Source organism: Pithys albifrons, chromosome 2, assembly GCF_047495875.1.
Source record: "Pithys albifrons albifrons isolate INPA30051 chromosome 2, PitAlb_v1, whole genome shotgun sequence".
Taxonomy (NCBI): domain Eukaryota; kingdom Metazoa; phylum Chordata; class Aves; order Passeriformes; family Thamnophilidae; genus Pithys; species Pithys albifrons.
Genome location: NC_092459.1, coordinates 71,312,547 through 71,327,910, shown reverse-complemented (window position 1 = coordinate 71,327,910; position 15,364 = coordinate 71,312,547).

Genomic DNA, 15,364 nt, shown 5'->3' with positions numbered 1-15,364 from the left:
TTATGCTAGATCTGGGTGTTGGAGCCTTGGAAGGAGATGAGTTCTGCCAGCAAATCTTCACAGCATCTCTGTTATCCCTGCTTTCTCCTCACTCCTTCACCTCCCAGCCCAACAAAAAAACCCAACACGAAACAACAACAACAACAAAAAACACAAACCCAACAAAAAACGAAAACCCAAGGTTTATTTGAACTCTTGTAATTAGATCTGTCTGGGAGAACAACCGAAGTGTCAAGGTTTCAAAGGGAATTCAGAAAAGTCAAGAGCAAGTAGAGACTTGAAGGGGCAAAAGGGAAGTCGAAAAAAAAATGCTGGTCTTTATCATGGTAATAGTAATGAAGCCAAGCTAAAAAAGCCCTGACAGGGGGTTGAGTTACTGTACTGTCAGCTGCTTCCCGCCGCTGGCCTTCACACGGCAGCATCCGCGAACGGCTTAGGGAACCACGGGGCCGCTCAGGTTACCAAGCCTTGGGATTTGTCACTGGGATATTTCTGGTTCTCACTCTGAGTAGTGATGGAGCAGAAAAGACTAAAGAAGCAAACCGCTTACTGCTTGCAGGTGGGGGAGCGTTTGGATGGGGAAAACATTTCTCCTGCTGGAGAGCCTCGCCGCAGGGGGCTGAGTGTCCTCACAGCCTGGATGGCTTCTATGCCAGCTGGGCGGTGAGCAGCCTGTAGGACGTAGCAATTAGGTTTTCCTTCCTGGCTCTCTTTCTCCCAGTCTACAATCCAACTTTGTGCTTGGGAGCATGCTGGAGTTGGGAAGGTGCTGATCCAGAAGCAACCCGTAGAAAATGATTTCTCAGCCCGGGCCCCAGCAGCACAGGAGACTCCATTGCTCTAAAGCTGCCGTGCAATCTCGCTGCCTCTGTGCATGCATATCCCCCGCGGGGCATCCAGTCCTTCACGGGTGCAATCAGGCTTCTAATCAATTAGGCAAATTGACTGCAGGGGTGAGCTATTTCCTACGCTTGGTAAAAAAACTGGGTTATGTTAACTCCATATTTCCCAGAGCTCTGGTCCTTCCCACCTTAGAGTTTTTTTTCGATGTCTGAAGGACTAAATAATGAAAAAGCAGAGAAGTTTCCAGTAACTGTGAACATGCTCTGTTACTGCAGAAGAGAAAATATTTTAGCTAAGTGCAGGAGGCTTTTGGTGATCCTTGAAAAAAAATGCCTTCATTTAGATTCAATGGGACAAATATTTCAGCCTAGCAGGTATGGGAACACTTGCTCTTTAAATCCCAGTCAACCAAAGAGAGAGTGCACAGGGGCAGACTCACAATTACTCACACTGATACTCATGCTGTATGTATTTAAATCTGTAGGTGCTACAAGCGGATATGACACGCCACTTAACAAACACAACTTCAAACGTCTTGAAGACAGAAGTTCCAGATGAAAGTTAAGCTGCACTTTCCCTCTTTGTTGTTCTCTATAGCAGGGATTTATTTTTACCAGGCTCTGCAAGGAGCATTGCATTAACACGTCGCTGAAATCCCAAAGACTACATGTAGGTACAGGCATATTGGAGGATCAGGGCCACATGACGTCACATCTGTTTTTCTTAAATATAATTTTACATATACCAGACTATTAGTTTTGCAAATTGCTTCCAAAAATGTTGCCAGGATACACTATTCTGTCTGATTTGATTTGCTGTTTCAGGAGTTTCTTTCACTACAGCTTTTTGCCTGGTGTTACATATGGGACAGAAAAAACAGCCCCCACAGTGCTGTAATCAGTTGCTTTCGGTGGGTTGCTGAGCAGCCCACAAAGCATATGGCCCTAATGTTGTTTCTGTACAGTCATACCAGTTGCTTTAGCCTCACTCTACTGGAACACAGAATGCTGAGGGTGCTGAACAATGAGTCATCCACACCAGTATTTTAAAAATTGAAAGTGAACTCTGCAGTAAGAATGATTCTTGAAGTCTTTTGAAGCTCATTGTCACAGCCTTAGCTTACAGCTGGTCCTAAAGTCATTTAAAACTTTAGAGATCAAATAACTCACATTGGAAATTGAATAACTTTGTTTCTTTTTTTGCTAGATTTGCTTTCTTTGTGAGACTAGAAAGCCTCTGAATTCATACAGAAAAACAAAACAAAGAACTCAATGTATTTGCCATCATAAAATATAAAAATTAAAGATTGCTGACATTAAAAATTGCTACTCAAATTCATTTATGAAAATGTATCTATTCTATTTAAATAACATGTAAATATACATGCCATATATGAGGGATATGATTACACAGTAAAATAATGAAAAGCAGAGATAGTTAGTGACAAGTCATATACATAATATAAAAATTGTATTTTAAAAAGAGTATTGCGTCTCTCTATAGCTGTTCCAATATGGTAGAAAACTATAATTAAACCAAGAGTTTTGTACTCTGAGGTTTATGTTATGGGTTTGAGGGGGGGGGGGTGTTGCTTGGGTTTTTGTTTGGTTTTGGGCGTTTGTTTTGTTTCATTTTGTTTCTCTTTTTCGTTATAGCATTTGTGAATCTAATGCAAGGCTTCGTCAAATGAGTTACAGAAATAGGAATTTCAAGAAGTCATTAAATGTTAAGTGTTATACAGTATTTTACAGACAATGTTTACCTCCTAGTTGATTCAAATATGAAATTTCTTTTAAATAAGCTCAGTTTATAAAAATCACAGTTTATAATAATCACAGCGTCTAATTTATTTATTTTTTTAATCTATACTATAGAACCTCTAAAAAGAGGAAGAAGTACTTCCATCATGAAAGACATTTTCTTTATTTGCATCATATGTAGGATCTTAAATATTGGTATGGGGGAGGAGAGTGAGTGTCTGAAGTAAAATTAACTTTGTAGTGACAGCTTGTAGCAGACAGATGAGTGATAGGTACCAAAGGCAGAGTGCTCACACATGGAAACCTCTGAAACCACTGTGCGTGCAGTTTGGTATAACTGGTGCAAAGCTGAATTGGGGATTGAGGTAACAGAAATCTGGTAATCTTGAGTGCTAGTTTCTGGGCAGACACAAACTGTAGGCTGAATGTCCTCCAGCACTTGCAACTTCTAGTTAGAATCATAGAATCATAGAATCGATTGGGTTGGAAAAGACCTCTGAGATCATGGAGTCCAACCCTTGGTTCAACTCTAGTCCATTTACTAGATCATGGCACTCAGTGCCACGGCCCGTCTGCATTTCAAAATCTCTAGGGATGGTGAATCCACCACCTCTCCGGGCAGCCCATTCCAATGCCTGATTACTCTCTCTGTAAAGAATTTTTTTCTGATATCCAACTTAAATTTCCCCTGGCAGAGCTTAAGCCTAAGTCCCCTTGTCCTATTGCTGAGTGCCTGGGAGAAGAGACCAGTCCCCACCTGGCTATAACTTCCCTTCAGGTAGTTACAGACAGTGATGAGGTCACCTCTGAGCCTCCTCTTCTCCAAGCTAAACAACCCCAGCTCCCTCAGCCTCTCCCCAGTCCGTTCACCAGCCTTGTTGCTCTTCTCTGGACTCACTCCAGCACCTCAATATCCTTTCTGAACTGAGGGGCCCAGAACTGAACACAATACTCAAGGTGTGGCCTCACCGATGCAGAGTACAGGGGAAGGATCACTTCCCTGGTCCTGCTGGCCACGCTATTTTTGATACAGGACAGGATCCCATTGGCCTTCTTGGCCACCTGGGCACACTGTTGACTCATGTTGAGCTTCCTGTCAATTAGTATCCCCAGGTCCCTTTCTGCCTGGCTGCTCTCCAGCCACTCTGTGCCCAGCCTGTAGCTGACAGGTCTGTAGTTGCCAGGGCCAGCCTTGCAGCCCTTTTTGTGCGTTGGGGTGACATTGGCCAACCTCCAATCATCTGGGACCTCCCCAGAGAGCCAGGACTGTTGGAAGATGATGGAGAGTGGCTTGGCAAGCTCTTCTGCCAGCTCCCTCATCACCCTGGGATGGGTCCTGTCTGGTCCCATAGACTTGTTAGGATCCAGCTGGCTCAGTAAGTCACTAACTGTTTCCTCCTGGAATACAGGGGGAATTCAGCTCCCTCTCCCTGTCTACCAGCTCCAGAAGCCAGTTGTCTTGAGGGCCACCTGTCCTTACTGGTGAAAACTGAGGCAAAGTAGGTGTTAAGAACCTCAGTCTTCTCCTCATCATGGTTAACTATATTTCCCTCCAAGACCAACAGAGAATGAAGGTTTTCCTTGCCACTCCTTTTGTTATTGATGTATTTATAGAAGGACTTTTTGTTATCCCTAACTGAATTAGCCAAATTAACCTCAAATTGCACTTTTCTTTCCCTGATTTTTTTTCTGCATGACCTAGCTATCTTCATAAATTCTGCCTAAGTAGCCGGTCCTTTTTTCCATAGTCTGTAAACTTTCTTTTTATTCAGCTGGCTCAGTAAGTCAGTAACTATTTCCTCCTGGAATGCAGGAGGGCTATTCAGCTCCCTCTCCCTGTCTACCATGTTCTCATGAGAGCTAAAACTAAGTAAAATTTTATTTTAAAGATTTTTTGAAAAATTGTGCCTCTGGTAGATAAATGGCAAATCTTCCCAGAAGACTGGAGGGGCAAAAGTTCACATCTTGTGTTTTCAACCTCTCTCTGTTCTGGATGAGGTTTTATTTAAATGAAATGAATTTAGAAAAATTGTCTGCAAGAGTTCTTGGATGTATAGTTCATGTTTTTGTTGCCCTGAAGGTTATAAGTGTTTATTCTCAAATAATAAATATGATAAGACTAATTTTTTCTAGATCTTTAAAAATGGAATATAATATCTATGTATATCTAATATCTACAGATAAACCTTTCAAGTAAATTATATCAGGATCTTTATAGAACACCTGTTTGCAGGTATAAATCCAGAACAGAGTAAGAGAGAGAGTAAGCTTTTATTTTTATAGTACACCATAAAAGGGAGTGCTGAATATTTACTACTAACTAGATACATGAAAGCCAAAGTGAAAATCTGAGAGTAATGACCCTCTTTTTGATATACAAATGATGGACATTTCACTAAAATAAGAATCATTATTTCAAGAAATATTATAATATTAAGTAATAAAGAAATATTTCCCTCATTTAGCTAATATTTTACTGAAAACTATCAAAACCAGCAAAACCCATGAATGTGTTACAATAGTCTCAGATCATGGGACATTCTTTCTGAATTCAGGCCTACCCAGTTCTTCTTAACAAATAAAAATTCAAAATAGTGTTCCTTTACAGACTTTTTTGCATGACTTCTCTAATTACTTCTTTTTACTGTGTAATTAATAAGCAGTGTAACTGTGTTACTCTGGTAGAGGAAACCATATAAAAAAGTAGTTACTTCTGACCTATTTTTAAGCACCTACTTTAAACATCTAACCGTCTGCCTATCTCAGTTTCACCAAATTTGAGTTAGCCATAAACCTCGCTTACTGTGCTAACTGGCAGAAATATACTTGCCTATTCTTTCCAAAATTCAGTGTAAAACTATTGTCAACCCACAAAGGTGGTGAATAGTTCTAGTAACTAACACAAGTGATCCAAAGCTTGTAGGATGAATTAATTTCTGAGCATGTTAAGGATTGTTGCCATATTTGATACCTTTTAGCTGTATTCAGAATTTTGTTGTGAGGGTGCAGAGTTGCTTTTTGTTACTCAAAACAATTTTATGTTTCTTTTATCACAAGGTGGATTATTTACTTTCCAAAAGAATCACCAGGTGTCACTGAGAAAGTTATGGGGGAATTCCCATTTCCAGTTTTGTACTGAATGGAGCAGCAGAGACAGCACTGCAAGAGATTTTTCAAAGCATGCAAAGTTTTCTATGAATTGAGAAATTAAGACAGTGGGGTCACAGAAATGTGAGTATATTTTCTCCACATAATGATATGAATCAACATATTTCTTAGATTACAGCCACTCTTGCAGGAAGCTCTATTTAAGTTTATTTCTACAAGACTAATAGTAGTTTCTGTGAGTAAAATGCCTATATTCTTTCATTCTCTGAAAGCAAAAGCCTGATTTATAATAAACAATAAGGTCTCCAACGCCTTTTTCTTATTTGTAACTGTGATTCAGAACAATGCAGTTCTGAAAGTAATCACACATTCAAATACAAGTAGGTGTGAGCTTTCAAATATACTGAAAGTGAATATTCAGAACATCACATCCTGGTGTTTGCTTCTGATGTTAAAAACCTGCTGTGCCAACCAGGATGCATGTTTTCAAAAGTCTATAACTTCACTATTTCGAAGCCAGATTTCTTCAAACAGAGCAAGGCATATATTTACCTTTCAGGGATTTATGCCATTTGTGCCAGCTTTGGTACTCTTAAAAGAAATTGATTTTGATTTTCCTTGATTGCAAAATACATGCAAATAAAATTTGCACAGCTCATTATTAGATAAATTTATTTAGGTGTTCTGAGTAACATTTTGCTAGCAGTTTAATTTCAGTTGAGGCATGGAAGGTTTGATATAGTCCTACCAGAGAAGAGACATTCTAAATAAATGAAGTGACAGAAATTAATTTATTACTACAGAAAATTTATATCTAACATAATTATTTTGCAACATAGCACTATGCTGAAAACATTTAAATTTGGCCTATGACACTAATTGCTTATAGTGAGTCTTTTCAGAGGAGTTTTTGATGTATCTTGCAGTCCTTGGCATCAGAAATTCAGTGCCAGTGCTGTAGCACCACAAGAAATAAACCCTGTGCCTCTAACTCTTCAAGACATGGCTCTGAAGGATCCAGTGCTGGTACATTGCTCCTCATTTATTCTACACCATCATGTTCAGTTCGATAAGTCTTTTGCACCAATTTTGGAGGCTTTGTCTAATCTGAAGAGATTTGGATTTGATTTTGCATTCAAGTCTGAATGTAGCAACACAGACTTCAACTCTATTCCTATAATAGGCATGCACATGTTGTTCTTAATTCTTGTCCCCTAAAATATAGTGTTAGAAACTTTAAAAGTACAGGTTTTAGGCATTTGATTAAGAGTAGGTCTAATGAAAGCTGAGAATGCATGAATTTTGAAACATGTTCTCCTTCCTGAACAAAACACCCCCTATAATATTTTGGAACTACCCAAAGAAGAAATCTCAAGATTTCTGGCAATAGGAAAGCTGTATTTTTACTTAAAAACTAAAAAAAATCCCTCAACTAAAACATTGATGTTCTTGGCTCAGATTGTGTTATTTTCGTTTGCTGGAATGACACCAGTTGCTCTGGGTCAGCTTAGTGTTAATCTGTATTCTTCTGACAGAGGAGGGCTGTAACTCACATAGAAAGAAAAGCATGGACGTCCCCTGTCAGGCTCTCACATCAGGCCAGCCTCCTGAGCTGCACTTATTCATGAATTCTCCAGTTACCAGAGGGGAGACCTCCTTGCATCATATCTAAACACAGGATGTGCAGTCCAGCAAAGGGAACCCCACTAGAAATAAGCCACCATCCTTCTGTGGGACCTGGCCCAAAGGAGGCCGGGTGTTGTACATGGCTTGGCTGCAGACATTTAGATTGGTTTAACAAACAGTAATATTGGGACTCAGATTTGGCTTAAAACCGTAATTTTTTTTGTATTGATTTTCCCTGTTCAAATTATACATGTTCTGTGAAAATACTTCTGCAAATACTGCATTTTTCTCCCTTATTAAGCAGAAAAGTACTGAAGTATTTTTAAAGAAGCTGATATAACTACAATGATGACATATCTCATTAAGGACTGATACTATTAATTTACATGGCTTAGTTCTTTTATGTAATAGTGAACTTTTGTTTGTTTTTTTAACTGTAGTAGCAAAATAAAGACTTACTCATTTGGCTAATTATGAAGATAAAAAAGTAATCTCCTAAACTGGAAAGGAATTAGTAAAATAATGAAGCAAGAAATTATCTTTGTATAATTTCTCAAAAAACTACATAGGTACAGATTATCTATGAATACATGAAAGTTTTGGTATTAAAATCATCCTGGTCCTGCACAAAGGCAAGAACTTGTGTCACTCTTTTATTTTCCTCTTCTGTAACAAATTCATAAAGTAATTTTTCAGAATGGTTGGTATTACCGCAACTGAAAGCTTAAACTGCAATAATGAAACCTGAATTTCTCCATTTGCACTACTAAACTTACAGCACTGAAAACTACAACCAGTGACTTTTTCTTTGTTATGCCCTACAACTAAATTAGATGAAAATGTTTTCCAGTGTAAGACTTTCCATATACCAGTATGTACAAGTAACGAAACTGAATATGAATCAATGAATTCAGCTTCACAGGAAACAGTATAATGAGCGTATTCAGAAGTCTGTTCATATTCTTTATATGTGAAAGAAATGGTTATCAGTTTTGTTTTATGGAAGTCTTCATACTTCACATGTGACTGGGCTGTCCTACACTCTCAGCAACTATTCAAAGAACTAGACACCACAGATTAATTTTAAACTACAAATATTTGCTGAAAGCTAGGAGTTTCAACAAACTGAGAATTCAAACATTCATGATGGAGGAAGAAATATGTAAACCTCAGAAAGTTGTGTGAGATGAAACACCCAAATTTTATATGAGTCAAAATTCATTCACTCACTCTTTAGAACAAGAAAGGCACAGGCAAAATGTTTTTCCTGTCATAATCAATTGCAAGGCAAATTTATCCAGGTACATAAACTGCCTTCCTGGTCCCTGCAAACTGACTGGCCAACTCTCTATTTGTTTTACTGCAGATGAAGTCAAAGCACCAAGTCCCCCACAACTGCTGGAAGAAATGCCCTACAACAGTCATTCCAAGACTGTGTGTTGGTGGCCACTGCTAAGTAAGCAAGCCTTTGGAGAGCATTTGTCACACTGCAACCATGCAGAAGAAATTGGTTTTAAGGCTTGAACACACCAATTACTAGCAGGAACAGGGATGGATATGGAAGGGCACTGCGATTTCATTCCAGAAAAAAGGAATCTAGAGAACAAGTTTATTTCTTACTTCCAGAAATCGCTGCTTGTTTTGCATATCTTGCACAGAACACAACATGTCTTAAAACAGAGCAACTGAAATGGTAAATGTGTGCAAAGTAAAGACAGAGATGAGATTTCACAAGAACAAAAATGGGACTGGCCAGCCTGCTTTGCAATAACATGATTATTCTGTTAAACAATTCACGTTCATACCAGGAATCTTCCTAAATTTGATACTGCTCTCTTCTGAGCTATTTTTTCTTTCTAGATTTGATCAATAAATTGATGTTTAATCCAATTTTATAACTGAAAATTCACACACCAAGATAGCTTCATTTCCAACTACCAATTTCAGAGTTCCAAGTACAGAAGATAAAGGCCTGGAAAAAAAAAATTTCATCCATGACCAGTGAAAAACGTTTTCCAATCTTTATTAACCTCTTAAAATAAAATTAAAATAAACAAAAAGTTTGATCAAACTAAGGTGTCCTGTTTCTTTGGCTTATTCTTCAGGCAACAAGCCAGGGGATAAAAATGCTGTTTACAACAGACATGCAAGCTTACAAAAGAAATTAATGAAGACACATTTTGTTGAAGGCATCTAAAATCCAGAACAAAGGTTGTAAGATTTTTAAATGGTATATTTCTGCAGTTAACTGCTAATAAAAGTGGCTACTAATTGTTAGGCCCAAGAGTTATATGAGAGGGACCATTAACATGTTGTTCTGTTTTTGAAGTATCTGTCTGCATTAACATAGGGCATTGTAGTGCAGATTACATTGAAATGCTGACTACTCTGCAGTAATATTGGTGGGAGGAAAACATTCAGTCCTACAGCAAAGAACTTATATTAGTTAGTTTAGAAAAGGTAAGTATTGCTCTGGGTTTGATATTTTGGATGCTCTGCTTGATAATTGAAAATGCATATTAATTCCCACGATGATTCAGTGTTTCTTCTTTCCACAAATAAATGGCTTACACTAGGAGTTTTTAACCCTAAACAAAGCAGTTACATATACAAACAGTACAAAAACTGTGACATTAATGCCATCTTCTTCCTGCTAAATCTCTCAGGATACACAACAAATTTAAGTTTTAGATTTACAGAAGAATCAAATCACTGTAGGTCGGGTTAGTTTTCTTTGCAGTCTTCAGCCCTGTCTGAGAGAAACCAGTACTTCTGAGCTGCTAAAAATACCCATTTAAATCAATGTGTCAAGACCAATGAGATCAGTATTTTCTATAGCCTTGCCAAATTAGATTTTCTGCTTTACATTTTCATAGCTAAATGTTGTTGTCCAAAGTCCCAAATGAAGAGAGAAAAAAGGAAAAATAGATAGTTGTCAGAAACAGAGCAAGTGCAGCATGTTTGCACATGCTAATCAGTTTCCTCTGTGTTTTAGTTTTCCCCTTCGTGGGTGCAGACTGAGAGTAGATAGGAACAGTGAACAACAACAGCTATGCTTCTTCCATCATCTCCCCTTCCCCTTTGTTGTCTCCTCCAAACAAAGAAGCTTCTCCTACTGGGCTTCTCTTCAGCTTACCAGATCTGGCTCCTTTCTGCTCCCATTCCCCCACTACCCCACGGCCCCTTCCCCCACCGCCTTGCCTGTCTCCTGCCTGTTCCCACTGGTTTTCTGTCTTCCCTCCCATCACTCCTGGCTCTTTGTTCCCACAGGACTCTGCAAATGTGCAGCAGAAGTTCAGCTCTCTCTTTTTAATTTTTTTTTCCTCAGGTGGAAAACACAGAACAACTGAAGCCCCATTAACAGCAGACAAGAAGATAGCAGAGCAAAGAAAGAACCATCATATACCTTAAGAAAATACTACATTAAACACAGCCACTTTTTCCTTTAGAAGATACAGAAAAAGACTGTGTACAACTTGCATGCAATTTTGACAGACTACTGTTTAAGTAATTTTTACAGAATTAAGGACTATCCTTCACAACAAGTTTAAAAACATTTTAAGAAGCATCTTTGTACCTGTGAAGGAAAGTGAAGAGAAATTAAGCTAAGCAGTCCATTTGGGGTGATTTTGCCTCATGGGATCTTCAGAAAGATTTTACAAATAGAAATAATGAGTATATTTTCAAATCCGTGTAAGGATGTTTAGCAAGGAACTAGCATTCTGTAGTAGAGTACAGAGAGGCCTCAGGTGCATAGTACTAACCTGCTACTCTAATGGTGGTCTGGGCAAGAGAGTCATAGTCTCTTTCAAGAGGAAGAGAAAGCATAGCTGTCATTTTCCCAGCTTTGGAAAGGCATGTGATGAATTTTTCACTAAAACCATAAAAAGCAACTTTCACCACCACCACATTATGATTGGGAAAATAACTTCCAAATCAGGTTTAAGTCACCAAGAAAAAATGTTTACAAATGGATGTGTCTCTCTTACCTATTTAAAAATTAACACTATCCCAGCCAAATCCAAGACATAAAGAAAGGAATTATTGAAAATTAAGAACATTTGCTTTCTGATTATTGGAAATGAAGAACTTTTGCTTTCTGATCAGTTTCTTCAAAGAGTTTTTAAAGTCTTGCCAGCTTCCAGACTCTGCTTGAGATAATCACAATGTGTTACCAAAAACTGAGTTAATGGAACAAGCAACAGTCAGACCAGTCCAGTTTAGATTGCATGGCAGTGCTGAGAAAGATGAAGGCACCTACAAATTCATTATCCCTAATATCAAAGATCAAAAGAATTAAGTGTTACTCTGCAGCACAGCATATAAACTACTTTATAAGGAAATTCTCATGCCTCCTGATGGACCTATGAAAACTGGCAGACACTAATAGGCAGTAAAATAATTTCTCTAGAAGTTCACTTCTGCTGTTTGTTTGCATACCTCTCTGGGACAGAAGTGAAATTTGCTAGTATTTCCCCCTGAATCCTCCTCCCACGCATTGAAAACAATGAAATTCTATTTGAATTAGGACAACAGGAGAGGCAATTTAAAGGGGCCCTAAAGATTCAGTCTCTTAATCACAACTGTAACAAAATGCAGTTGTCCTTGCCGGCAATTCCCTAGCAATTTACAGTACACTAGTGTAAAAGGAGGAGACCTTGCATTGCAAAGAAACCTGAGTAGGTACCCAGATCTTCATCTTCTGTTTCCCCTGTCATTGCACTGTTACACAAATCCTGGTGATCACCAGTTACTCTGCCACCCTGAAGCCACTTGGGAGCTACATTTCAACCCTGACATTGAATTTAAAGTTATTTAGAAACTGCAGTCAGTGCAGACGTTGGCTTCTGAATAACCCAAGGAATGAGGAGGGCATTTCAGAAGGACAGTGTGAAAATACACCAGCAGCCCCATCAGACTGCAATGGCAGATTAAGAGTTTCTACTCTGGGGGCAACCTAAAATCACTATGGCTGAACTGCAATTTGGGCTGCTCCACAGAATGGACATCCTTCCTGTGTATAAGACAGAAATTAAATTGTTGGGCAGGTTTTCCCTGCGAGGCCCTGTAGACCTAGGTTGCCTCAAGTCCAGCAATTGTTTTAGTGTATAAGAAAAGGAATATATAATTAGGAACTTTGGAAAGAACTGAGGGACTTTAAAGAGAATTTCCACAAGCAAAGAAGGCCTAAAGAAAAGGTTAGATTTTTTTTCTTTTATGTCACTGCTGGGCTGATTTCCTGATGAACAACTGCTCAAATGTAAAAAGATTTTGTTGGACTTTGTTGTGGTAGCTAAAATAGAGTAAAATAAAGGCGTATTTTTATTATCTGCATATAAATGAGGGTAATTTAAAATGAAGAGTGTGAGCAGGTAGTGCAAAGGCCAAGAAAATACCCCAAGGACCAATCTGGTCTTCAAAAGATTGTGAAGTTTCTAACAGCTCATTAATTGCTTGTTTATAAGTAAGTGCCAAACCCAAATCAGTGTTTCAAAACAAAAACCATAGGAATGCCAACCTCTGTGAAACAGCATAAAGAAAACAAACTCCATGTATTTGTGGACTTTAATAGGTTGTATTTATGCTCTCTCAAATCAGTCCCTACTTAGCCATTACCACTGCTGTTTTCAAATCTTGAATATTTGAATCTTAGTGTCCTTCCTATGCGATGCTTGAATAACTGGAAACTGCTAAAAAAATTTGGTTTTTACTCTTTAATCTGGTCACTTTTAGCAAGAGAAATAATTTTAAATGACAGTAGCTGTTCTTAAGGCAAGACTAGTAAACCATCTATTCCCATATTTCTTTAGGCTGAAAGCATTCTCAAATTTATTTTTCTTTTTGACCAGTTGTTGGGAAAAGGCAGGAGAAAGGTTAAGAGGAATTAGTTTATTTTAAAGTATATCGCTAAATTAGCATCACTTTCCAGAATAGCATATTTCTGCTGACAGCCTTTTTGTGCAAGGTCTTCACCCAGATCTCCATGAAAAGTTCAGCTTCCAGCAACCTGTAGAGAGAAACTCTTCCAGATCTGTTAATTTATGTAAAATTAAGAACATAATTTCAAAACAGATATGAAACAAACAATTGCCTTTCCCTTCCTGAGTTTCCATTGGTTTGTCTTCTTGAAGGAGATTCTCACCAGGACTTGCAGCAACAAAAGGACTTTCTCTGGTGCTATGCACAGAGCTCTTCAGCTACAAGTGGAAGGGACGATAGTGCTTTTGCAGCCACTTCAGGATTTCTACTTTGAAGCCTAGTGAAAACATGGAAGTAAACTAATTAGAAATATTAGGAATTGAATGTCAAACTTTGCTAACTGAGGCATTGCAAATATATCCACTGAAAACACTCTCCTACCTTGTATGGTTACTGTTCAGTTGCTGTTCATTATTTTGTTCAAATGATGTCTTTAGTTGGTCTGAAGATGTGGAAACTTCACTTTTAATGCTTCGTACCATCCTTTATATATGACTAGTTTTCTGTAGTTTATACTCCTTTGCTAACTCTGAGGTAATATATAGAAAATTTTATCTTTTTTGAAAAATATTTTAAAACTATTGTTCCCGTTTTGAATTATGATTGAAGCTTAAACCAAATTTTTGCAGAGACAGACCAAAGTTATCTCCATAAATGCTTTAAATACACTGGGGATCAGTTTTTCTCTGATGTTTCTCTGAGTCAGAACACTGACAATATTAAGAAAAGTCTTTCTAAAGTCTTTGGGAAAGACTTAACGGTAAAATTTTATTTTGTATACATCCTTCAGATGGCTTTTGCAAAGCACTTTGAAGCATGAAGCCTGGAGCAGGCAGTTACGCTATACCTTGGTCTGTCATGATAGCTTGTTGATATCCATAAGGCTTCCTGGAGCTGTACTTCCTCTTGGAAGAAAATCTGGAATTCTGTGTAGCTATCTGGTTGTCTTTTTCTATCTTCTTGTTTTCTTTTCCTGTAATTTTAAGCTAAAAAATGTATCAAAAATCTGTGGCTAATTTTAGGCATGAGAATCCAATTCAATAACTTAATTTCTGCAATACCTTCATCTAGTGTCAATGAGCCTTTCACAGTCTGGTGAGCAAAGATGAGAACATGCATACCTCTGTGTCTGAGGGCAGGTGGGATATGGAGGTTGTGGGGGCTGAATTATCCTGGTTTTCTACAGTTCTTAATTTTGGTAGGAATCATAGGTATTTAGCACCACCAATTAACAGGTAATTTATTTAGGTGTTTAATTTTAGGCACCCAAATAGGTTGAATTTCAAATGGTTTTTATTTATTGAGTTTGGAAATAGGTAAGGAAGGAGTGGCACTATCTTTTAATATGTAAAAGTATGGAGGGAGAGAACTGGTTTGGGGTTGCATATCAGAATATGTCTAGAAGGAATGGGATTAAATCTAAGCAGAGAAAAATGTGTCCACCATATGGCAAAAAGCTTGCAAGAAAGACATTTGTCTTTAAGAGTGCTTTCTAAGACAAGCAAAGGAAATCTTAGCATACATGGACATTTGAAAAGAATCTGATTTAAAAAAGAAGCATTTGCTGGACCCTGTTTAGAAATGGTTTTCATCTCTTATATTTACTCTGGATATTTGGCATGAAACACAGTGATTTTGCTTGAAAATACATGGGGCAACCAAAAGCTTGTAGCCACTTGTGCCTTGCAGAGAGATCAGCTTCCATAAAACTGAGTTCCTTTAAAGAAGGTGCCGTGCTGCCAGCACATCTGTCTCAAGAAAGGGAAGGAAGCACTGAAGGTGGAGGATTGGTTTTCATTAATTGCATCATATGGAGCTTCCAGGCAGACAAGTACTTGAGACAGCCAAAAGGTGGAGATTTTTAGGTTCCTCCCTCTGCTTTTCTATCTCCTCCCCCCTTCTCAAAAGAAATGTTTTGCCAAAACGTTCTTGTGGCAAAGCAAGGGTTTTAAAAGAAGAGTCAGGAAAAAAAGCAAAAATTTTGGAGACCTGGTTAATTTCAATCCTTTGTTTTTTCAGAGGAAGACTTTTAGTCTGTATGCTCAATC